This window comes from Lycium ferocissimum, chromosome 12 (assembly GCF_029784015.1).
Source record: "Lycium ferocissimum isolate CSIRO_LF1 chromosome 12, AGI_CSIRO_Lferr_CH_V1, whole genome shotgun sequence".
Classification (NCBI taxonomy): Eukaryota; Viridiplantae; Streptophyta; class Magnoliopsida; order Solanales; family Solanaceae; genus Lycium; species Lycium ferocissimum.
In genome coordinates, this window is record NC_081353.1 from 51,594,037 (window position 1) to 51,620,161 (window position 26,125).

The 26,125-nt window shown below is 34.4% G+C and overlaps 1 pseudogene; it reads right to left on the minus strand.

Moving 5' to 3' along the window:
* Nucleotides 1-1,774: 1,774 nt before the first annotated feature.
* LOC132040501 (uncharacterized) lies at nt 1,775-3,134 on the minus strand (annotated as a pseudogene).
* Between the last annotated feature and the right edge of the window lie 22,991 nt (nt 3,135-26,125).

Here is a 26,125-nt window from a genome sequence, read left to right on the forward strand (position 1 = left end):
TAAACACCAAATGCCAGTCTCTAATTTGGATATCATAAGAGGGCTGAATTAAGCATATATCCTTTTCCATACCACAATTTAGATTTTATCTCTATATATTTGTAAAATGTGTCTTCAACATATCAATTGAGCTATAGCTTGAAGCCCAATTCCACCACCATTTACTAGATTTGCATTTGGACCACAGTCCATTGAGATTTATCTCCAAAAAATTGCGTGGATTGTCCTTCATACGGACTGGTCTTTAATTTTTATCCCTCAATTTGCTGGTCTTTAGTTTTTGTCCATACTTCTCATTTAAAGAAAATTTATGGGCTAAAGTACCCTTTTCGCACTAGAGATTCTGGGTTCGATCCCCAACAGAGTCGAAAATAATAAAAATTTCGCAAGGCATAGGTTCATATGCCTTTTCGGGCAAAGTTACATAAAACCTATGCCTTGTCCGACAAAGGTTCGTGGAAATGAAGTTCTGCCTTAATTTCACAACTATGCCTATAGGCACAGGTTTTATGTAGTTTCATAGAAACCTTTGCCGTGTCCGGCATAGTTTCTATGTAACTACATAACGAATAGGCATAGTTTCACATGAACTTATGCCTTGAGATTTTTTATTTTTTTTTATTACTCTGTTGGGGTTTGAACCCAGGATCCAAATGTCAGGGATATTTTTTATTACTTTTTTGTTACTTAAAGTACCGAAGAACAAAAATTAAAGACCAATAATTTGGGGAAAAAAATTAAGACCACCCCCGAATAGGGGCATTTGTGTCAATGACCCGATCTGCTTGTTTTGTTAATTGTTAGAGAATGTTTCAGCCCATTCTCTTTTGTAATTGTTGGTTCAGAATTTTCTTTTTTCATACTCACTCCGTCCAATTTATATGCGGGTGTTTGACTGAACACAAAGTTTAAAAAATAAATGAAGACTTTTGAATCTTGTGAAGCTTCATATATGCTCACCATGCATAATCTGTCATATATTTTAACATGTGTCGCAGGTTAGTTACCGTTTTCCTTAGTACTTGATTGTATATAAAATTATTTATTCTTGCACTGTCAGCTTCATGGAACTTAAAACACTATAAAATGTCCTCACAAAATTATAGCAAGGGTCATGTGGTGTTTGAGAACTAAAAGTTATTAACTAGATATAGTAGTCGAAAACACACATTAAGTATCACCTTTTTAATTCTACTTGAACTATCAGGTATTTGCGTTTCCTACCTAAACTATCACTAATTATTTATCAAAACACACAGCGGCTAGTATCTGATGATGTGTGGTGTACATTTTTTTTTTGTTTTGTTTAAAAATGGTGCCAAATGACACTTCATGCGGATAATTAAAGGAATTAATTGGAATAATAGTCAAAAACACATCTGAAGTATCACTTTTTTGCGAGTTTCCAGTACCTTCGGATGCTAGTCGAGGTGTGTTTTGATAAAAGATTGGTGATAGTTCACATAGGAAATACAAACACATGATAATTTAGATGTGTTTTGGTAAATAGTTGGTCATAGTTTAGGTAGTAAATGCAAAACACCTGATAGTTCAGATAGGAAACTCACAAAAAATTTGATATTTGAGGTGTGCTTTTGACCATTATCTCTGTTAATTAACTTTCAAAGATGATCAATTGGAGTTGATTACTATAAAAAATTATTGTGTGCTATAAGATTTTATAACACAGATTGTTTGGTTTAGACTGTTGATTGAGGACTCCGCCATTATTTAGGTTGATTGAGGACTCCGCCATTATTTAGGCCTATTTGGATCATAGTGATAACCGGTTTGTAGTCGTCTTTGCGAAGGATGATAAAAATAGAAGTCGAAGTAAACATTTGGAATAAATCGTGTCATCAAGCAAAAGTGAGGACTAATGGAATTGTAATAAGTCATAACTGTTGTTGTTGATTTGAACTCAGTATTTTTGACGTATGAAGCATAAATTTTTGTGTTAAAATCCACATGCATATCCATTTCATGTGCACATCATATTATTGTATTTCTCAACAGATATTCCACTTGATGTCTTCTTCATCTAATTCTACAGTGATGAGAAGATTGGCACACCTGCTAACGTAGTTCCACCATCGACAATGAAAACATTGCCGGTTACATATTCCGAAGAATCATGGATTAGGTATCGGACGAGTGATGTTAAACACGGATCTGTCGTTGCAAAAAATCTCAAAGGAAAGGTCTTGAAAAGATACGTATGGAAAAATTCTTTTTTAAAAAGGCTCTCTGTTATCTCAGATTTGAAAAACCCTCGTGATAATGAGTTCACTCTGATCTTGTCTACTCCCGATTCAATAGCCATCACCTGCAATTCATTAGATAATATGCATAAATATAAAAATACTTTGATTCTATTTGCACAGTATCATTTTGAGCGGAGGCTCCGATCAGCCATTGGCACTAGCTAGTGAGTACTTACCTTAGTGACCATGTCATTGTCAAGAGCCATCTTTGAAGAAGCGTAAGCAAGACTCCCTTTGTATACTCCCCGATTCGTAGCAGCAGCTGAAGATATATTAATAACAGAGCCGCCGCCCTGTTGAGCATCGCGCATGCGTCTACCGACGTATTTTGATGACACCAACCATGCCCCTGTTAAGTTTGTGTTAAATGTATGGTTCCACGCCTCCTCTGATAATTCCATTGAAGAGCTCACACTCCCTATATATATGATTAAAAACAACCAATCAAATTCTAAGTAAGTTCTTCTACTCTGTCTGTCCCATTTTATGTGGCAGTCACACAGTTACTAGCAATAGTAATTTTGAATTAATAATACTCCACCTCTAACGCCGGCATTGTTAACCAAGGCATCGATATGTCCGAAGGCGTCCCAAGCTATTTGAACGGCGGAATCAATGGTAGCACCATCGGCAGCAACGTCAAGCTCGACCGCGATTGCACCATCGGCAGCAACGTCAAGCGGGTCCCTCTGAATTACTATTAATTTGGTCGCAGAGAGATTTCAGTCTGTCAACACGACGAGCAGCAGTGACAATGCTGCAACCGGCTTTGGCCAAGTCGAGACAGAACTCTAGCCCAATTCCTGACGACGCACCTGTCACCATCACTACTTTTCCGCTAAGGTATTTCCACGGCTCCATTATTTAATTTGCAAGTAGATAGGAAATAATTCTGTATTGATGCAGCGACTCTTATATATGCAGAGAGTAATGGATAACTAGTAACCACCACCGTATCTAACTTTTTATTTTTTTGTCTCTTTCCTTTTTGGTAGAAGAACCATTCAAGTTGGCCAGCCAAGCTAATTTAGGGAGGTAAACAGGGGCAGACAAGGCTAATCTTAACCTGTTAAGATTTTGACCCGCCGTGCCTTAGCTTTTTTATGTTTAGTATAGCACTCAGCTCATACTGAACTAATTTAAATAACATATTGTGAAGTTACTGATATACTTTCAGTAGTGGAATATCCCATTTTGCACTTTGCCAGCAACATTTCATTTTTGCCAATTGCCACTGAAGTGAATTTGAGAAATTTTCAGTTTATTTTTCAAATTTGCAGCTGAAAGCCCTGTCCTAATTTGTTTAAAATTTTGTAAAATATATGGTACAGGATCAGCTTTAACACGTGAAGTGAAGACTTTAACGAGGGAGCTGGCTAAAGGCCATATTGAAAAGTTATTTCGCCAAAAGGCCACAAGTCTTCAAAAATTGGTGCTTTGGCATCATTTATGACGTCAGGATGTCAGAGATGTACTGTGTCAAATCCCAGCCCCAAAGTTTTGAAAACTACACTTTGGTCCCTAACCACCCCCCCCCCCCCAAACAAAAAAAAAATTAAAAAAAAAAAATTCCCTCCAAAAGCTCTCGATTTATCCACTTTTCAGATTCCGTTTCCGGCGATATATCCACTCTTCAGATCCTATTTTTGGAGAAAGTTCCGACTTTTCATCGAAAAATCAGTTCCCAACAACTTAGTATGGCATCGATTGCAGTCATAGACCATAGCTGTAGTCTATTATCGATTTGTTATGGCGTCGATTGAAGTCATAAATCATAGCCATAGTCTATTATAGATTTATTACGGCGTCGATTGCAGAATATATTATAGTACGTGGTGATTACATGGGTGAATGGGAGGAGACCTCAAAATGTTGGAATTGGATTTCTATGAGCAAGGTGACAAGATGATTTTGATAGTGATGATGAAGAGTGTACAGACAAAAAATAAAAAAAATAAAACCACAAACTCTAAATTGCACAAATCTAAGGGATCGTGGATAGGTATACCATAAACCGATCGTCGTCAATAGCTAACAGTTATTGTTTAGGCTCGACTTCACGCATGGTGAATAATTTTTCACATGTTATATATAGACCGGGGACAATATATATTTGTCTAAAAAGCCATAAGTAAATAAAATAAAATAAATAAAAGTACATGCCACTATTTAAATATTACAGTAACACTTTAGTACACCATATGAGAGTCTTCATCCATTGAACACATGATCAAAAGAATTTTAGGACAAATAATGCTACTTAAAATGCCAATATTTGTCTAAATAGCCATAAATCAATTTTTTTTTTAAAAAGGACATACCACTATTTAAACATTATAATAGCACTCTAATAAATCATATGAGAGTCTTCATCCATTAAGCACATGATCAAAAGAGTTTTCAGACAAGTAATGGTACTTAAAAGGCCAATATTTGTCCAAATAGCCATAAATAATTTATTTTTTTTAAAAAAGGACATACCACTATTTAAACATTATAATAACACTTTAATACATCATATGAGAGTCCCCATCCATTAAACACATCATCAAAAGAGTTTTAGGACAAGTAATGATACTTAAAAGGTCAATATTTGTTTAAAAAGAATCATAAATAAATAAAATAAAATAAAATAAAAAAGGGCATACCACTATTTAAACATTATAATAACACTTTAATAAATCATATGAGAGTCCTCATCCATTGAACACATGATCAAAAGAGTTTTAGGACAAGTAATGATACTTAAAAGGCCAATATTTGTCTAAATAGCCATAAATAATTTTTTTTTAAAAGGACATACCACTATTTAAACATTATAATAACACTCTAATACATCATATGAGAGTCCTCATCCATTAAACACATGATCAAAAGAGTTTTAGGATAAGTAATGATACTTAAATGACCAATATTTGTCTAAAAAAGCCATAAATTAATAAAATAAAATAAAAAGAGGTCATACCGCTATTTAAACATTATAATAACACTTTAATACATCATATGAGAGTCTTAATCCATTGAACACATGATCAAAAGAGTTTTAGGACAAGTAATGGTAATCATAACATTACTATTCAATTAGTTTGCCAACAAGTTATTGTTCTCAAAGCACAACCTTGTTCTAGGGATAACTATTACTTATGCTTAAACTCTTTGGATCATGTGTCTAATGGATGGGGACCCTCATATGATATTATAATATTTAAATAGTATCAAGCCTTTTTTATTTATTTATGGCTTTTTAGACAAATATTGGTCTTTTAAGTATCATTACTTGTCCTAAAACTATTTTAATCATGTGTTCAATGAATAGGGACTCTCCTATGATGTATTAAAGTGTTATTATAATGTTTAATATCCTTTTTTTTTATATTTATTTATGATTTTTTTAGACAAATATTGAAATTTTATGTACCATTACTTGTCTTAAAACTCTTTTAGTCATGTGCTAATGGTGGGGACTCTCATATAATGTATTAAAGTGTTATTATAACGTTTAAATAGTGGAATTTCCTTTTATTTATTTTATTTATTTATTTATGGATTTTAGACAAATATTGTCCTTAGTCTATATATAACATGTGGATAATTATTGACCATGCATGAAGTCGAGCCTAAATGATAAGACATTAGCTATTGACGACGGTCTGTTTATGGTATACATGTCACGACCCGACTAGGGCCATGACGGGCACCCGGGGCTAACCACCGAGCACCACTCATTCTATTACTCATCTGCTTTCATTCATATATCTTATGCTCGTAATCATGGAAAACTATTATCGTTTGAAACATATTCACTTCATAAACATAATCCCTTTAGGCTATCAAAATAATATATAAATACATGCATATACATATGAGAAACTTGTGAGACCATACTACCCACAACTGCGCATCTACGAGCCTCTACTAGAGTACTAGACATATAGACGGGACAGGACCCCATCATGCCCAAAACTTACATATACATATATACCAAAAGAATAATCAATGGTACCTCCGGAAAATGGAGTGCTCTCAAATCAGCTAATAGCTCCTACGAGTCTGGATCGCCTCCCTGTCTACTGCCAGGCATGAACACGGCGTCCAAAGAAAAACGGAAAAGTATGAACATTGTACTGAGTATGTAAGGCATAAACAATAATAATACATCAATGAAATGAGGAGGCATCAAATGAGGAGCAATCTGTAAATGACCGTGAATCATAAAGAAATAATGCATGCTGTCTTACTTTCATAATCATCATCATGTCATGTATGCATATATGTATAAGCTACCCGACCATATAGGTACGGTGTGATAATCATTAGCATTAGCCTACGTCCAGGCCTCTCGCGTCTGGGGTACCATCTCATGCCGCCCACTAGTGGTGTCTGCCCATGCCATCTGCCCATAGTGTATACGTTGCTCGCCTTAGCGGTGTCTTCCCAGCCATATAGGTGCTGTGTAATGTCATCATCATATACTCATCATAATATGCTCATCATAATATACTCATCATAATGCATGCATGGAAACTCAAAGACAACTATACTTTATCGGGGTGACGTAAGGTTGTGAACCCCCGATTCCATTATGGAGCATTCATAAACATTCTGCCTCACCTTGAAGGAATTAGCATATAAGGTGAGTGTATATAATGACCAACATCAATGGATTATAGATAGCATCATTAGCTTTATAGGAACATCATCTCATGAACTCTAGAATCTTTAGACTTAAGCTTATCATTATCATTATCGTACTAATAGTATATCTCTTATCTCATATGGATACTCATTAACAAGGACTCTTAGTTTTCTTGAAGATAGGACATTCATGAAGAAGGAGGAAATTTATGCCATAAGATTCATGCCTTAGAAAGAAAGGACTAGCCTCACATACCTTTGTCTTTTAAATATTCTATCGCTTGCTCGTTCTCCTTTAATGCACGCGTTCTACCTTCAAGAGAATTCGTATCGACATTAGCTAAACAATTATAAGAACGTGCTTACTAAAGCTAGAGAAAATTGGGCAGCATTTCCTTTGTTTATACGACACCCTCCATATTCCATATCAACTCCCAAACATTCATAACAACAATCACAATATCATAAACAACAATCATCATTCATTTGCATTATCCACATTTCACAATTTGTAACACCCCGTATCTTAGAACTCATGGTAGGCTCATAACGTTAGAGTTTTAGAGGAAAATTTGAAAGTTTGTACGTATTATGAAAGTGGTTGACCAGCCTACTTCGGGCACCCGTAACTCGTTGATTAGTTGATAATTTGAGAAAACTTAAAACATGAAAGTTATATCCCTTTGGAATAGCTTTCCAACGGTATCTTATGGAGCTCAAACGGAGCTCTGTGCTAAGAGTTATGCCTATTTTATTATCACTGGTCGGAGCAGAATTTTCAGATTTTGGGTTACGTTTTTAGCCTTTTCCTACTCTAATTGGGACTCCCTATTTATTATTGTATGAAGTAAAAACGTCCCTAACACTATTCTAAACCCTAAGAGACTATTCTCTTCTCTCTACCTCCATCCCTAAAGAACCTAGACACTTTAATCTTGCAAGAAACTCATTCTTTGCAATCAAGAAAAATCAAGAAACCTTCAAGAATTTGGTTTGGCAATCTAGTTTCCTAAGGTTTCCTCCAAGGTAAATATTTTAATCAAGAACCTTTGTATTCTACAAGATTTATCATTTATAAAGACTAGAATAAATCCATCCACCCCGTTACCCTATAAAAATCAAGAGTTGTAAAAAGTTGGAGAAAACTCAAGTATTTTTCTGTTGAGTTCCATTCCGACTAGCCATATTAATTTGGTGTTTCCCGATAATCTAACCGTTGGATCAAGCCCAAATTTTACTGAGTGTTCATAACACAAAATTCTAAAATATGAACAGTGGAGATTGGATTTGGAGGTCCAGAGCAGTACCCTTTGAGCCACGAACAGTAGCTATGAAAATTAGTGAAAATCCTCTCAAGGTTTCCAAATTCAAAGCTTTTGGAATTCTTCTTCAAAGATTCAGACTTTTCTTCAAGTTTTGGAGCGATTAAGGTATGTAGAGTTACTATCTACGTGTGGGAATATCATTGTTCTTCCCCACGCCTCATAATCCATAAATTATGATTTTTTACGAAAACTAGGGTTTCTATACCATGCTCATGATAACGCTAGGTCAATGTCCATGATTATATTATGTATGAATTGTTATAGTTCCATCGTTGAGTTCTTAATATTTCTTTATGATTATTAAGAATCGTCCGTAATCTATAAAAAAACCCATATATCTCATTCCATGGGTTCATGCATGCTAATTTATGATATATTATGCTATTTTCAAGAAAATACTATACATGTTTTACAAGTTCATGCAAGCAAGCTATAATTTATGATATCCATGTACAAGCAAGCTATATTCATGAAAACCATGGGCAGCAAGTGCCACTTATTTTACATGTTCATGTTTTTGGGAGTTGCTTTAATTTTCGAAGAGGGCTTCAGATAGCTTGAAACTACGTAGCCACTGTAGGATGAGGATCGCTCCACCCATGTCCCGGACGATCTCTCATAATGACTGGATCCTTTCATATTTTATTAAATCTCATGTTCCCTGGCAAGGACTGAGTGTTCTGTGCTGACTTCCCCTTTCTATTGCCCGGGGGCCTGCATTTCACGATGCAGGTATTGATTGGCAGGACAGCAGATTTGCTCGTTAGGACATTGCTCGTATCATCTTTTGGTGAGCCCCATCTCATTGGGGGTTGTGTCTTTACTTCTATATATATGCTTATGCATTTAAGGTATGCGAGGGCCTTGTCTATGTGAACGCTTTTTAGACGTATTCGTGTCGAGGTTTCATAGACTAGTCAGTTGTCATGTTCAGTTGAGTTGGCCTTAATGGCTACATTACCATAATTCCGCATTCATGATATAATAATAATAATAATAATAATAATAATAATAATAATAATAATAATAATAATAATAATAATAATAATAATAATATTAATAATAATAATAATAATAATAATAATAACAATAATAATAACAATAATAATAATAACAATAAGAATAAGAATAACAATAAGAATAACAATAATAACAAGAATAATAATAATAATAATAATAATAATAATAATAATAATAATAAGAATAATAATAAATAATAACAATAATAACAATAATAACAATAATAACAATAATAACAATAATAAAAATAATAATAATAATAATAATAATAATAATAATAATAATAATATTTTCAGACTTATGATTATTGAACTCCATGTTTTCACAATTCATGCATGTTTACTTTATATTCCGCATCAGTTCATGTCCCATGTAGACTCAGCAAGTCATGTGGTTCGCTCGGTCACATGCAGCAAGGCACCGAGTGCCGTGTTATGCCCAGGCCATGGTTCGGGGCGTGACACAATTTCACTTCAAATTCTCTATAATCAAGATCATAGTTCACTATCGCGTCCTTTCACATACAATGCTTATTCCATGTTCTAAATGTCATTCATAACCTACTTACAATCACAATATATCCATGTTCATGATTCATCAACTACTACTCAACAATGACACTATTCCCACATTTATGACCCATTTTCTATATTCTACTACAATCCAAGTGTTTCAACTTTTCAATACTTCAAATAACATGAAAAGATCATGAAACTTACCTTAGATAGTGTAGGAACAAGCCTTGAGTGGCAATACTGTTCTTACACCAAAATCCTAGTTCACTTCTCTTGGAATTTCATGACTTAGATGACTTTAATGTGTTTCACACTCTTGATTCTTGTTGGTTTGATGAAGTTGATCATCAATTTCCTTTGTGTTCTTGTAGATGAAGAGTAGAGAATATTCTAGAGGTTTCTTGACTTGTGGAGTGAAAATGGAAAATGAAATAAAATGAGAGAGAGGTCCCTTATATGATTTTAAAATCTGCCCCGATCGAGATCTACGGACCAACATACGGTCCGTATATTTTATACTGGCCGTATGTATGGCCATAGATCTGGTCCAGAGAGACATGCCATTCTGGGCTGATCATACGGCGAACATACGACGTCAAATATAATTTATACGCCATGTTGGGCCGTATAATGCCCAGGGGTTCCGAAATCATTCTCGTTGACTCGTTTGATCTCCGATCCTTATAGAACCTTCTTAACACTTGTTTGATACCTCAATACCAATCTAAGGGACATCATAACTCTTCTCCAAAGCATCATTAGAACGTCATTAACTCGATACTCGTAATTCTTGTCCGACACACAACATATGACTTGCTTTCCTTAACAACTTTCTTTCCTTACCTTAAATGTCTTTGAAATCTTGTTTAGAATCATCAAATGATATTTCTTACTTATCAAAACATCGTATACGTCATACCCTTCGTTAGCCTACCCACTGTACGTTAACGGAAAGATTTCCAAGGTGTAACAATACCTATCCACAATCTCTTAGATTTGTGCAGTTTGGGTTTTGGGGTTTGGGGTTCGGGTTTTGGGTTTGGTTTTTTTTTTTTCCGATTAGACTAGTGCAAATTTAGCATGTGTTTCATTCCAACAGTTGCTTTTATTTCTCTCATTTATCATCGACCAAAATGGTCTAAAATTGTCCTAAGCAGTGAGTTATTATAAACTAAGGTGGTTTATTTCCGGTTTGGCTTATAATTGACCCAGCACACCTGGCTTTATTTTGATTGATGGACCACAAATTTCTCTACAACGGTAATAAAATAAAAAAATCTTAAATTTACAACCTTAGCAATATATCCTTCCCTATATAAAACCGACCAAAAGTTCAAACACCTCAATTGTTTTTTTTTCTTGACCAAACTCCTCCATTGTCTCTTTTCTTGATCAAACTCCTCCCTCATCTTTCTTGATCAAACACCTCCATCCTCAGATACATAACCATCATTCTCAACTCTATCTCCTTCATCACCATCAACACTACACTCATCAACGGGTCCAGGCAGACTCACTCTCCTCGCATTTCTTTTTCTTTTTACATCTCGGCTAACTTCTTCACACAATCCACAGTAAAACGGGTTTGAACCATATCAAAAGAACGGGAGAGTATTTTTCCTCTTCTTCCTCTATACCTAGGCATTTATACGATCTATATATAAACAATACATACTTCGTTGAACCACAATATAAGAACTATCACTCTCAATTTTCAAATGTATCTGAACCATCCTGAACGGGGATGTGGCGGTTGTATCTGAACCATCCTCAAATAGGGACTTTATTTTGCCTGTTTTTCAGATAAGGAATAAGAATAATCGACCAAAAGTCTATTAATAGATCATAATTTTGCAAAAAGCAAAAAACACAAAAAGAAAGATCAAAACAAGCAAAATAAGTATAAACAACACACATTTCAACGGAAAAACAAGCAAAACTTCAAAGGTTTTGGAAAAAAGCAGAACTTTATGAACATTAGGTTTTTCTCAAGATTGAAAAAAAAAATTAATCAAACCATATTTTTAAATAGGAAATATGAATCTTAAAATGCTTTGCCACTGATACAAAATTAATTAACATACCTGAGGACGACGATTGGAGAGCTTCTGGGCTTTAGAGAGAAGAAAAATCGACTGGAGAGATTGGTCTTGATAGAGAAGAGAGTGAAGAGAGAGAAGGGAACTTATGCATATTTTAGGAGAAAGAGAGAGGGGCTATGTATATTTTAATACAAGTCAGAATGACTTAAGTGTATAACTTAAAACCTCCAAACTTTTTAAAGTTATGAAATATACCCCAATCCCCTTTTTCTAAATCCTAATACCAAAAAACAATTTAAAAAGAAATTGAGTGGCCTTATTCCCAATTATAACTTGAAAGTGGCCTCCTTCACAAATCTTCTCGACTTTAACCTGCACCTCCCCTCCCGCGTAGCAGAATTTTATGTTTTCAGCTCACACTGTATACCCCGCCCTTCCCCACCTGGTTTTTCTTTAGTTTTTCTTTCTTTTCCGTTTTTATGGAATAATTTTCTTTTTTTATGAGTTTGATTTCAAGAAGGCCAAGTCCCCGTTTTAATTAGTTTGATAAATTGTCTTTCACGTTGCATGTATCGATATATGTGAAGTTTTAATTTATTTGTATATTTGTGTGGAAAGATGGTGTTATTATGAAAATAATTGATGGGTTTATAAGTTGAGGAATTTAACTATATGAGTTAGCAGTACAAACTACAAGTTGTTATTGTTGGTTTTTTAAAAAATGGTGGAGAAAGTGATTGAAATCGTCTCTCTTAAATTTTATTAAGTATGGAGTGCTTTAAATAGTCAACTTAAAATATAAAATCTGCTAAATAATTTCAAAAACCTAAAATATGTCAACAACTACTTTATATGACAAAAGATCGAATTTTAAACAAAGTACTCTCCTCCAACTAAATTACTTATTATTCTAAGTAACAGCAACAGATACAATTTTCAATAGTTATCTTGGTAACTTTTTAATGGTGGATCGGGTTTCTGCAAGAACAATTGCAAAATGAATGCTTCGTTTGCGTTCAATCCGCACTTGCTCGCCCCACACCACACCACGATCATGTTCCTCGCTCCACTTCGTATAAGCTTAAACTCGCCCTGCCCCGTTGCCATTCCTAGAGACAGACTTATAGCGCTGCTTCTTTTGAGTTACATGGTGATTGAAAGTGTTTCATGCTCTTCTATACGTTTTCAAATAAACGGCATTTATAGCGGCGTGGGGTTTCTAGTAATCAAGCTAGGGGACAAAGTTTTAACAATGATAAAACTGGACAACTAGTACATGTAAACACTAGGATATTAAATTTCTTAATTTGTCAGATCTAAATCAGCCATTTATGGACAATAAAGTGGGACAAACCAACCACCAAGAGGTGTGTTGATGGATGAGATCCATTTCTTAATCAAAGATTTCGGGTTCCAATCCTAGAAATGAAGGAACCACCGGTATGTAGGAAGTATTTCCCCTCATAAATGTGTTAGGATTTTGCCCTGATTTTTTAACATATTTGAATTTTATCTTTTTATTGAAGTAAGGGCAAAGAGTTTATCATATTTGGTGTACTTTTCCCAAAAGGAAAATTTTAACATTCCATATTTGAGTAACCTCCTTCTTGGAGGAAAAGGTTTTGGACCTCTCTATAAATTGAAGAATCCCTGTCATACAACATAGCACAATAACATCCACACTGTAGTCGTTAAAAGAGTCTTGTTTAGGGGGAGATTTTCTCTCAATAATTTTATGCTTTTATTAGTTTTATCATATGTAGGCCAATTGGCCAAACCATATTAGATTTATTATGCATATCTTAGTATATTTTTTGTTGTCTGATTTATCATCGTTTAAGGTTTGCAATTGTTAGTTTTCGCATGATGGCTTGATTATTGCTATCCCAACAAAAATGTTCTTACGCGACACGAATTTGGATTAGTCGATGTTGGGTAATGCCAACATCTTCCCAATTGTGAAGTTTAGGTGATGGGTGGGATAGCCGGGGTTGGAGTCATGATCGAACGTGACGCTTGCTTGATGGGTTTGGGTAAAAAATAAAAGTTGTGTCTTGCTATTAGCTAGTTGTAGCTTTTGAAATGATGGTAAGCGCTTGATCCTACAATTGGTATCACAGCAAAGGTCATGGATTCGATTTTGCATATTCTAATGCATCTTAACTTTTATATCGTCCGTAGTATTTCTTTACTCAAGTCTTTGACGCTTTACCTACTTTTTGCCTCACACCACGTCTTCCTCATTTCTTAATTTTAAGAAAAAAATTCTCACATGGCAATGTATGATCTTCAGTATTGTATCAAATTTATTCTGGTAAAGTACTGCAATCTTTCTTCTCTTGGGTGCGATACGGAACGAGAGTTCTGATAATTTTTGTCAAATACTACTGGAGAAGAAGGTTTATGGAATGGTCAACTTTCCACGGGGATTCATCTCTTTTGTATAGTATGTAGATTGGTTTTCTCATGAAATCTAAAGAATATATTATTTGCAATTACTCAACATTAGCAGGGGATGTATTACATTCTTTTGGATATCTTATAGAATTTTGTTTCAAGAAAGTTTGCAGCGTTAATATGTTGTGAGTGAAAGTATTGCATCCTTTTAATGTAATCCTGTTATATGCATGCAACGCCTATAAAATTATTCTTGGTGTCGAACCCTTTTGGTAATCTTGAAGCTGTGCTTTGTGGAATTTGAAGGGAGAAACAAAAGGGTAGAGATTAGTGTTGGGTGTGCGAACAAAGTACCCCATTAATAGCTGAAAAGAAAAATGAGTTACTTATTAGGTGTTAGATACTCTTAATGATGTGAGGTCTTTTGGGGAAAACCGTACGAGCTTGGCCCAAAGCGGACAATATCATATTATGTTAAGAGTATCTTTGGGCCGTTTTAGTCCAACAACTGGTATCATAGCCAATGGTTTGGCAGGACGAGTATGAAAATGGCGAAGTGTGGCGTGGGGTCCAGCTTAGTGCCTTTGCCCGTCTATGGGCTGGTTTACGACATTTACCCATAGCTTTGAAGACGCATACACGACCTTTGGGCTTTGGTGACCGTAAATACTTTGACATGACACGCTGAATCTCTGACCCGTGTTGTATACTCTTAATGATGTGAGACCTTTTGGAGAAAACCGCGCAGGCTTGGCCCAAAGTGGATAATATCACATCATGTTAAGAGTATCTTTGGATCGTTTTAGCCCAACAATTAGTGCATGCTTATTGTATCAGATGATTTTATGAGTTTGTTGGTGTGAGCCAAAATGATTTTATATGATCACGTTTGTTGGTGTGATCTAGTGAACTCGATGCAGAGTTATTTTGTAGTTAGGGATTTGCTTATTTTCACATATCCCATCTAGTCAAGAAAGAGGCTAAGAAGTACCTTACACCTATATAGGAATCATGTTGTCTTTGTCCTTTGTGTGAAAAATAAGATTTTTTGGCTTATCATTTGCAGCTTTGCTTATTTAAAATCTCGAATGCACAAAAGTCTCATTTATAATTTGGCCAAACCTATCGAGAACACTCCGTGTTTTTTCGCATTCACCATTTCTTTCACTTAAGCACCTAAAAAATTCTTGTCCATTTAGACACTTCAGTGGGCCATCTTATTCCACTTAGACACTTTTGTCAAGCATCTGAGCAAAACCAACACTACAAGCCTCCCACTGGATTAATGGCCAATCAAATTGTATACCATTTAAATTGTACCAACTCAATTAAATTGTGTCAACTCATTTTAATTGTAAATTCACTAATTTGTAAATTCAGGAGTTTTGACCATTAAAAATTCGTTTTGGGTCAAGTTGATGTGCAATGAGGTGGCGCCCTTTGGTGTTGGTTTTGCTCCGATAATAGTGCAAAAGTGTCTAAGTGAAATAGGAATGACCAATTCGAAGTTGTTTAAATGGAACAAGAGTCACTTTAGGTGTTCATGAAAGAAGGTTTTATCACAGTAAAGATGTTGATGGGTTTCACTTTATAATTTTAAATAACCTTCCAAAGGTAAACACAAACATTATTGGCCGCATCTAGTAGTAAATATTATACAGTGTTAGTGTTCCACCTAAAAGAAAAGGATATGAATGATTTTGAGTCCAAACACAAAGAATATGAATAATTTGAGTCCAAACTGAAGCACATGCGCTCTGGACTCTTGACTTTTTTGTTTAAAAGGAGCAAATGGGCAACAAGAAATGAATTAGGGTTTTGATAAGGTTTTGCAATTCTTGTGACATCTGTTGACACTCAATTTTGGCTCATCCTTCTTGAAATTAACGTCTTGGGGGGCCCTAATTCGTTAAAGAGCACGAAATACATTTTTTACACATTTTTTCATTTTTTTTAACAATTTATTGATGATTATCCTTATTTTAGGAGTTTTATCAATTAATTGTCATTTTTCAAAAATTATTATTTTTGCACATGTACAGCGTAATACTACCATTTTTTGTGCGATTAATAATCGTTTCTTAATTTTATAGTGATACCTTTTCATATCTTACACATTAATATTTATATTTTATACTTACGTTATTATTTATACATGTATTAATTAACTATATTTTTAGTACAGCCCGACAGTGCAGAGAAAAGCGGAGAAACTAATTTTTTTTTTTAAATGCAGAGAGAAAAATTCAATCAAATCAAGGACATTTTGAGGTGATGGGTTAGATTTTGATTAGTTAAAAGAAATAAGGGGACAAGGGGGTATGGCTTCATTATTTTTTGGACAAAAAGGAGAGTTTGTTCACATTATAAGGAAAGTGGGGGTTGATTTAATGGGGATCCAACACATGTTTGCACAACACACAAGCACATTTCAGATTTTTGCTTTTTTCCTCTCTCTCTCTAACTAAACCCTAAACATTTTTTTCTCTCTTCTCTCTCCAGCCTCGCCGCCCCCTCTCCCCTTCATATCTCTCCTCTCTTTCGGAGTTCTAACCTCCCATACGAGTCCAATGGACTCGTCTATCCTGAGCCCGAAAGCCCAACGTTTACGAGTCATCGTGCAAACAAAGAAAATGGGAAACATAAATTTCGGGCTAAAAGCCCACCCGAAATGGGTCGAGCTCCATTTAAAGAATTTAAAACTCGAGCCCATTTAATATGATTTGCTCTTTTATTTCTTTTATGCATTTGATTTGTATCCCAATTAATACTTTACTTTGTTTATTTGTTTCCAGATAAAATGAACCCAAAATTAATGGGTTAACTTTAGCATAATGGGTAGTTAATTTAAGAGGGAAATTCACATTAGTCCAAGTTTTTTTTTATATTTACAAGTTATATATATAGTATTTATTTTTATTGGAATAATTGATTTGCAAAATAGTATGCCTACATATTTTGGATTAAAGGAATCATTTCTATTCTTACTATCTTAGGAATTTCGTAAATTTTACTAATGCACCACCGTCAATTACGCATATCTTTAAGCATAGTTAATAAAGGATAAAGAAAGCTCACATTAGCTGTTTTTAATATATTTTGTTTATACTCTTAAATCGCAAAACAATTCAATTAATATCTCACCATTTGAGTTGTTTCAAATATTTATTAAAATCGTTTTCTTCGTATATATTTTATGCAAATCCTATTTTAAACGATATTACTTAAAGTCTCTTTGCAACATTTATAAGTTTATTTAAATGGCATTTGAAGTTTTTCCTTTTAAGCGTATTATTATATTTTCTACAAGCTAGTCTCATTCTAAATAGCATTTTTATTTAAAGCCTTATCAACTTTTATAAGTTTTATTGTAAATGGCATTTAAAATCTTCTTTTACGCAAACTATTATATTTTCTCTAAATCTTATCTTGAGCAACATTCTTATATTTTTCTTAAAAACCCTAGCAACATTTCTTAGCCTTTTTTTAAAAAAAAAATAAAAAAATTCAAGCATCTTATTTGCATTTTCCGATGAAAATTTCCGTCGATTTGCCTTCCATGTACAAAAGACGGTTTTTTTATTTTAAGTTTATTCATTATTTCTTTAATTCACCCAATATTTATTTTTCTTACTAACATTTTTACTAAGTCTCACTACGAGTTAATTCTCGAAGATGACGCTCAAAAGAGTTCAAATAGCTTCTCAAATTCTTTGTTTATATTTATTTTCTTTATATTCTTAAGAGAAAAGACATCATTGCTAAAAATCACTTTACTTATCGTAATTATTTCCTTAATAATTATTTGTGGAGTGTATTACACTCGCGCTAATGTCATTGCCACATCATTGCGTGTTTTGGTCAAAAATTACCAACTCTTCATTTTTTATTTTTCTTTTATTATTTTTCTCTTTCTTCTACTTTCTCCTCATTCTCACTAACACCGCCGCCCGCCACCAACACCGCCGCCGCCCCACCTTCTTCCGCCCTCCAATGTTCGTGATTTCTTATATCCTATTGCTAACTTGAGCTCAAACTGATTTCATCATATACACAGATTTCATTGGGATATAGATTAATCGTCTTCTTTAGCAATGCATACGTACCGAAAGAACCCTTAAATACAACTATCCTTGTGGTGAAAGCACGTTTCATTGTACATCATTACATTTGTTCTTTAGGACTAGGGGGAGTGAGTAGATTCATTTCTCCTCCACCAATGAGCTAATCTAATAAATAATTAACTTTGCCATAGCCCAAACAATAAGCATTCAAGGATGTGCATTTTATGCTATGCTTTCCTTTCCAAAATACTCAATAAGAAAATACACACGTATCAATCAAAGTTTTCCTAATACTAATAACCGATTACAAAGAATATAAAAACGATAGCACATTTGCATAACTAAACATAACTAGGATTTTTAGTTGTTGACCCGCATAACTAAACATAACTAAAAGTTCCCTAAGTATTTTTAGTTAAACACAACTAAAGTTGCCGTGAGGTGTGATAACTAAATATAACTAAAAGTTCCCAAGATTGCATTTCTAAGAAAGTATAGGGAGCTTGCATTTTAATCTTCTATGCGATAATGTTCCAACTCACATGCTTAATCTACAAATTAACAACAATTAACATAAGTATGAATGCACTACTTTCGAGACAAGCAACCCAATCTTAAGCATTCAAGGATATTAACTCCTCGCATTTTCATATTTTCTTTTGTTATTTTCTTTGATGCTTTCCTTTCCAAAATACTCAACTCCCTTGAACCCGAAAATCACCACACGTATCAATGTATTAAGTTTTCCTAATACTAATAACTAACAATACAAAGAATATAAGAAACTCATAACTAAACATAACTATGATATATTGCTAAACTAAAATTCCCTACTTTTTAGTTTGTGGATAACTAAATATTCCTTCTCTCCAAAGATATTTTTTGTTTAAGAAAGTATGCCTCGATCGAGCTTGCATTTTAATCTTCTTGGATAATGAACATGCTTAAATAAATTCCAATTTGTATGCCTTGAGACAATGAACCCATAATTCCAAATCCACCGTTTGAATTCAATTGTCATTGTTATTGTTAACACAAATAACAATAGAAGCCTCCCATGTACAAAAGACGGGTTTATTTTGATTTATTTTTGAAGACAAGAATTTGAATACAAGATTGTTGAATATGTAATAAGAAATTAAAGTAACTTTAATCAGCTAAACAACACTAGAGAGAGAAACCAACACAAAGAACATAGCTCAAATTCAATACGCAAATGTCAATATGCATTTTGACTTTTTTAACATTTGAGGTTTTTTCAACAAATTTAATCTCTTTATTTGTGTCAAACCCATAAATTAAATCTATATACAAAGAAACAAAGAAGAAGAAAAAAATAGTGGGAATTCCAGCAAGAACGCAGAAAAGAGAAGGAAAAGAATAAGAAAGAAAAGGAAAGTTAATTTAAAATAGAAAATAAAATATTAAGAAAATCTTAATATATCATCCAATTAGAAGATGACACGCTCAAAAGTGTTTATTTTTTCCTCCCACGCGCCAAAGTTCTAGTTGCCATAAAACTGCTGGAGCGGGGGTAAATAGCTTCTCAAATTCTAAGTTTGTTGCTAAAGTGATTTAGGGGGAAATGATGTCTTCTTTATATTCTTAACATTATACAAAGCATAAAATATAGTGAAACTTTACTTTTTAGGGTGCAGATCGGTGGTATTTATTTATGATCTGCTTATGTGATTTAATTTTTATGCGTTTTAGACAAATTAACATTAGACAGTTATTATTTTTTTTGTAGCTAATATTCTTATAATTATCATGTTTCGCTAGAGTTTTAATTTAGTAGCTTAGCACACTTAAGTAAATAAATAGGGTGATTTGCCTCAATATTTAGGCTTTAGAATGTACTCTCATAATTAATTGATTAGACGTACATACTTAGCTAGTTAAATTAGTTAACTCATCTTGAGTGCAAAAATAATTTCATGTCCATTCCTTATACCTTTTCACATACTCAAGCTCTTAAGTTGTAGATAAAATTTTTAAATAATTGTTATATCACATATGTTTCGATTTTTTTTTAATTCAAAAGCAAGTCGTTCATTGTTAAGTACATACCTTTATAATATATTCATTTAAAACTAAAATTGTTAGTCATTGTAATTAAGACTTTATTTACTTATAAATAATCATGTAATACGTATTTTATACATACGTAAATACTTACACCTTTCACTACATGAATATTCATATTAGTTATTCTTTAGTCTAAATTCCATTAATATTTTTGTAAATAATAATCAAGCCTTTTTACACATACCTCGTATAGTTAAATTGGTTCAGCCGGGAACCACATTTGTGGATTCTGAAGGATGCCTAACACCTTCCCTTCGGAATAACTTGAACACTTACCTAGAATCTCACTTATTTTCGTAGACCATATTAAGCTGCATATATTAATAATTTATAGGTATCCTAGCATGCCTTAAATGCTAGGTGGCGACTCTGTACATAATTACTTATTTTAGGGTTCCATAAGTTGTGCTTTGTTTAGCCTTGGTAAAAATAGGGTGCAACAACATGGCGACTCTGCTGGGGACACTTAGGTTCTAACCATATGGACTCAATTTGTTATTCGAGGTATTTTATCTTTATTTGAGTTTTTGTTTATTATTTTACTTGCCTGTATTTATTCGTCATGCATACCCTTCCCCTTGTTTCCTTATTTGTTTAAATACATATCTGCTATTTTTCATACACTTTGTTACTGTTTTTTTTTACTAACAAGTTTTATTTACCATATTATTTTTTATTTTTTATTTTATTGTAAATTATGCATCTTGCTTTTACTGTTTCTCTTTAATTGCTATCTTTTTGTGGTTTCATATTAATATTCATATGTGTTATCGGTTTATATAAATTGTCAATCCGTCCATACTTCTTCCACTCCTGGAAAACTCACACATATTCACACACTTAAAGCGGTTTCGCGGTTCGCGGCCGCGCACTACTAAATCACCATTTAGTTGGATCGATCTTGTGAATTTAGTCGATCGGCGGTCGCCTCTTCGACCACGGACTTTCCACTCCCAAGTTGTCCGCTTGGGAGAACCTTGTGTTTAGATAAAATCAACTCTTAGAATTCCTAGGTTACTGTACATTCCATTTTTGCAGTTGTTTTTAGCTAGTTTGAATTTTATCCTTTATTTCGAACATTCTTTTCATTTTTCACATACTCTTTATTTGTTACATGTTTTGTTTTTAAATAAATATTGTTGTTATTTGCTTTGCACTACCTTAGCACTTTATCTAACTATTTTTAGTTGACTTGTGTTGAACCCTGCATTTTATAAAATATTTTTTCTTCAATCATGCATTTTATACCCTATCTGCAAGAACTACGCACACCTGATTCTCTTCTTTGATGAGATACGTAGGCAGCCCTTTTGGGTTCGGTATTCATTATTCAAAAATCAAAAAAAAAAAATCCTTTATTTCGAAAATCACAAAAATATTTTATTTCTTTCTATCCTATCTGAACGAACTACGCGCACCTGATTCTCATCAAAGATGAGATACGTAGGCAACCCTTTTTGGGTTCGGTACCCCTATTCAAAAAATACAAAAATATTTTTTAGATTCATATCTTTGACTTGGTTGGTACCAAATACGTTAGAATGTGCATAGGAAAGAAACAAGTAACACTCAATATGATGGAGAGGACTGACTTCGTGGTAAACTATAGACTCTTTTGGTACCTCTCATTCACACTTTAAGTGACACTTGAAAAATTCTCTTGCATGCTTGTAAGACAAGAACAAAACCAACCTCATTGTTTCATGTGCATTGTGTGGTGAGCTTTAGATAGCGTTCAATTGCATTGCATTGTGATCTAGAACTTGGCCTGAATGTCTGTTGAGGCGAAATTATGAGTAACACTCAGCATAGAAAAGGATCGTAGGCCTTCTTTGACCCGTTTGAGCCTTTCTAGTCTACCAAATGACATTATCCCTAGCATTCCCCCTTTGAGCCTAAAGCCTTTTCTTTGACAACCACATCATAAGCCTATACCGTTTCTGAGTGCTTACATGCACTATCTCTCTCTTGGCCCAACCTCCCTGAGCGCACTAAAAACGTGCAACTGCGGATAGAGATCTGAGCTGAAGCTTCCAAAAAAAAAAAAAAAGGGAACTAAAAATAAAGGCTAAGAAAAAACAAAAAACAAAAAAAAAAAAAAAAAAAAAAAAAAAAACTCACTATTCAGATCTCGACATACAACCCGTTATTTCTTTTATTTTTTCACACTGTGCATACAACCCGAATTAGTATCAAGGCATACAACCCAAGTCAATTCTCTTAATCCCTACGCAGTCTCAGCATGCAACCCTAAACTCAAAAAAAAAAAAAAAAAAAAAAAAAAAAAAAAAAAGGGGCTTTAACTTGCAAAAGAGGTCGCACAAGTACAAAAGAAAGGGACAATAAAACAAAGTAGATCAGCGTCAGAGCACACAAATACCAAGCACAGACATAGTGCAACGCTTAGGGAAGGATTAGTCACTCTTTACCCAAATAATATCCTACCCTTTTCCCAAGCCTACATTACAACCCCATAACAAGCCCTACGTGATCCTATGCTAAGGTTTCTCTCATTAGTGGATACTTACATGACGGCCAAGCTTATGGTATCACAATTGCAAGCATTGAACATCTTTCTGAGTTTGAGTGTACTTCTCTAAACGTCCTAAAGTTCAAAAATACCGAATACGTGTGAAAAGGGACTTTCTTTCTGGTGAGGGCACTTGAAACATGAGGATAGGTATAGTTCAAAGTCCTTGTTTGAAACAAAATGAACCAATCTTGTCGATCCTTAGGTATGTCTGAGGTACCACTTGAAGCTGTAGAAATTACCAATAAGTCGATCTTGGTTTGTTGGACGATAAATAATGGTGAATCCTTATGCACAATACTAATTGTTGGTACCAACTGAAGTCGAGGCATGTTATATCAATCATTGTTATTAAAAAAAATAATAATAAAAAAAAAATTCAATTTTGCTCTCATGATTTTGCTATTTTTCTTAATTTTTTTTTATTGCACAGTAAATATAGTTCAATGTTGTTGTGTTGTTACTAACTCTACGAGGTATCGACATCTGGTCTTACCATGAAAGATCCTCGTATTTCTCCGCTGAAGCATGAAACTGGGACAGCATTTTTGAGTAGCTTCAAAAAAAAAAAAAAAAATTCGCGGGAGGCACATCACATTTCTAAATCGGGACGGGGAAGTATGCAAATTTTTTGTTTGTTTTCGAGAGAAAAGGCACGGGTTCGTCTGGAAATTTTTGAGGGGGCCCTCAAAAATTCCGCCAACGGCGCATTTCGAGAGAAAAGGCACGGGCTCGTCCAGCCCCACAATAGGACACTGCATTGGCTCGTCCAGCCCCACAGTAGGACACTGCATTGGCTCGTCCAGCCCCACAACAGGACACCGAGGGCGTCATAGTCTAAAGGCATCATTCTCATCGCCTAAAGGCACCATTTCATGGCCCAAGGACCTTACCTTATGCATTGCATTCGCGCCGAAGCAAAGGCGTTATCTTCCGCACCTGCATTGCTTTATTTTCAAATGCCCTGCGTATGCTCGCAGACGCATTGCACCGCACCTGCATTGCTTTATTTTCAAATGCCCTGCGTATGCTCGCAGACGCATTGCACCGCACCTGCATTGCTTTATTTTCAAATGTCCTGCGTATGCTCGCAGACGCATTGCACCGCACCTGCATTGCTTTATTTTAAATGCCCTGCGTATGCTCGCAGACGCATTGCACCGCACCTGCATTGCTTTATTTTCAAATGTATTGCACCGCACTTGCATTGCTTTATTTTAAATGCCTTGCGTATGCTCGCAGACGCATTGCACCGCACCTGCATTGCTTTATTTTCAAAATGTCCTACGTATGCTCGCAGACGCACTGCACCGCACCTGCATTGCTTTATTATTTTCAAGCGTCCTGCGTATGCTCGCAGACGCACTGCACCGCACCTGCATTGCTTTATTATCTTCAAATGCTCTGCGTATGCTCGCAGACGCATTGCTCTGCACCTGCATTCTTCGCCGAAGTAAAGGCGTTATCTTCTGCACCCGCATTCTCCGCCAAACCAAAGGCGTTATTTCAGGCACCAGCACTGCATTCTTCGCCGAAGCAAAGGCGTTACATGGCATGGCATCCCGACAATCCGAGGTGTGTGGAAACTAGAAAATCAGAGTTCGATCACATTTTTTTCAAAATGATTGTTTGTTCGGTCGAGCCAAAATCGGTCATAATGTCAACTTCTTTGTCCGAAGACTCTTACATCATCTCCGTTCAAAGAGGGACAGCTGTTGACACTCAATTTTGGCTCATCCTTCTTGAAATTAACGTCTTGGGGGGCCCTAATTCGTTAAAGAGCACGAAATACATTTTTTACACATTTTTTCATTTTTAACAATTTATTGATGATTATCCTTATTTTAGGAATTTTATCAATTAATTGTCATTTTTCAAAAATTATTATTTTACACATGTACAGCGTAATACTACCATTTTTTGTGCGATTAATAATCGTTTCTTAATTTTATAGTGATACCTTTTCATATCTTACACATTAATATTTATATTTTATACTTACGTTATTATTTATACATGTATTAATTAACTATATTTTTAGTACAGCCCGACAGTGCAGAGAAAAGCGGAGCAACTAATTTTTTTTTTAAATGCAGAGCAAAATTCAATCAAATCAAGGACATTTTGAGGTGATGGGTTAGATTTTGATTAGTTAAAAGAAATAAGGGGACAAGGGGGGTATGGCTTCATTATTTTTTGGACAAAAAGGAGAGTTTGTTCACATTATAAGGAAAAGTGGGGGTTGATTTAATGGGGGATCCAACACATGTTTGCACAACACACAAGCACATATCAGATCTTCTTCTTTTTTTTTTCTCTCCCCTAAACCCTAAACATTTTCTTTTTCCCCTCATTTTCTCTCTTTCCAGCCGCCGCCCCCTCTCCCTCTTCATATCTCTCCTCTCTTTCTCTTTCATTTTTTTTTTTGCATGAACCTCGCATACGAGTCCAAGGGACTCGTCTATCTCCCGCATTCGGAGTTGGGCTGAAAGCCCAACGTAATCTCGCTTGAGTCATCATCTCTCGTCCAGCCACGAATCGCAAATTTAAAATGGGAAAACATAAATTCTGGGCTAAAAGCCCAATAGCAGCAGACTAGCAATTCCGAAATGGGCTGAACCCATTTAAGCAATTCCGAAATGGGCTGAGCCCATTTAATATGATTTGCTCTTTTATTTCCTTTTATGCATTTGATTTGTATCTGTGCAATTAATACTTTACTTTGTTTATTTGTTTCCTTAGATAAAATGAACCTTAGCAAAATTAATGGGTTAGCTTTAGCATAATGGGTAGTTAATTTAAGAGGGAAATTCATCATTAGTCCTATAAGTTTCTTTTTTATATTTACAGCATATATATAGTATTTATTTTTATTGGAATAATTGATTTGCAAAATAGTATGCCTACATATTTTGGATTAAAGGAATCATTTCTATTCTTACTATCTTAGGAATTTCAGAAATTTTACTAATGCACAAATATATTTTATAAATAACTCTTTAAGTTTTATGTCAATTACGCATATCTTTAAGCATAGTTAATAAAGGATAAAGAAAGCTCACATTAGCTGTTTTTATTATATTTTGTTTATACTCTTAAATCGCAAAAAAATTCAATTAATATCTCACCATTTGAGTTGTTTCAAATATTTATTAAAATACTGCACAAACCCGCGTTTTCTTCTCGATATATTTTATGCAAATCCTATTTTAAACAAAGTATTATTACTTAAAGTCTTTGCAACA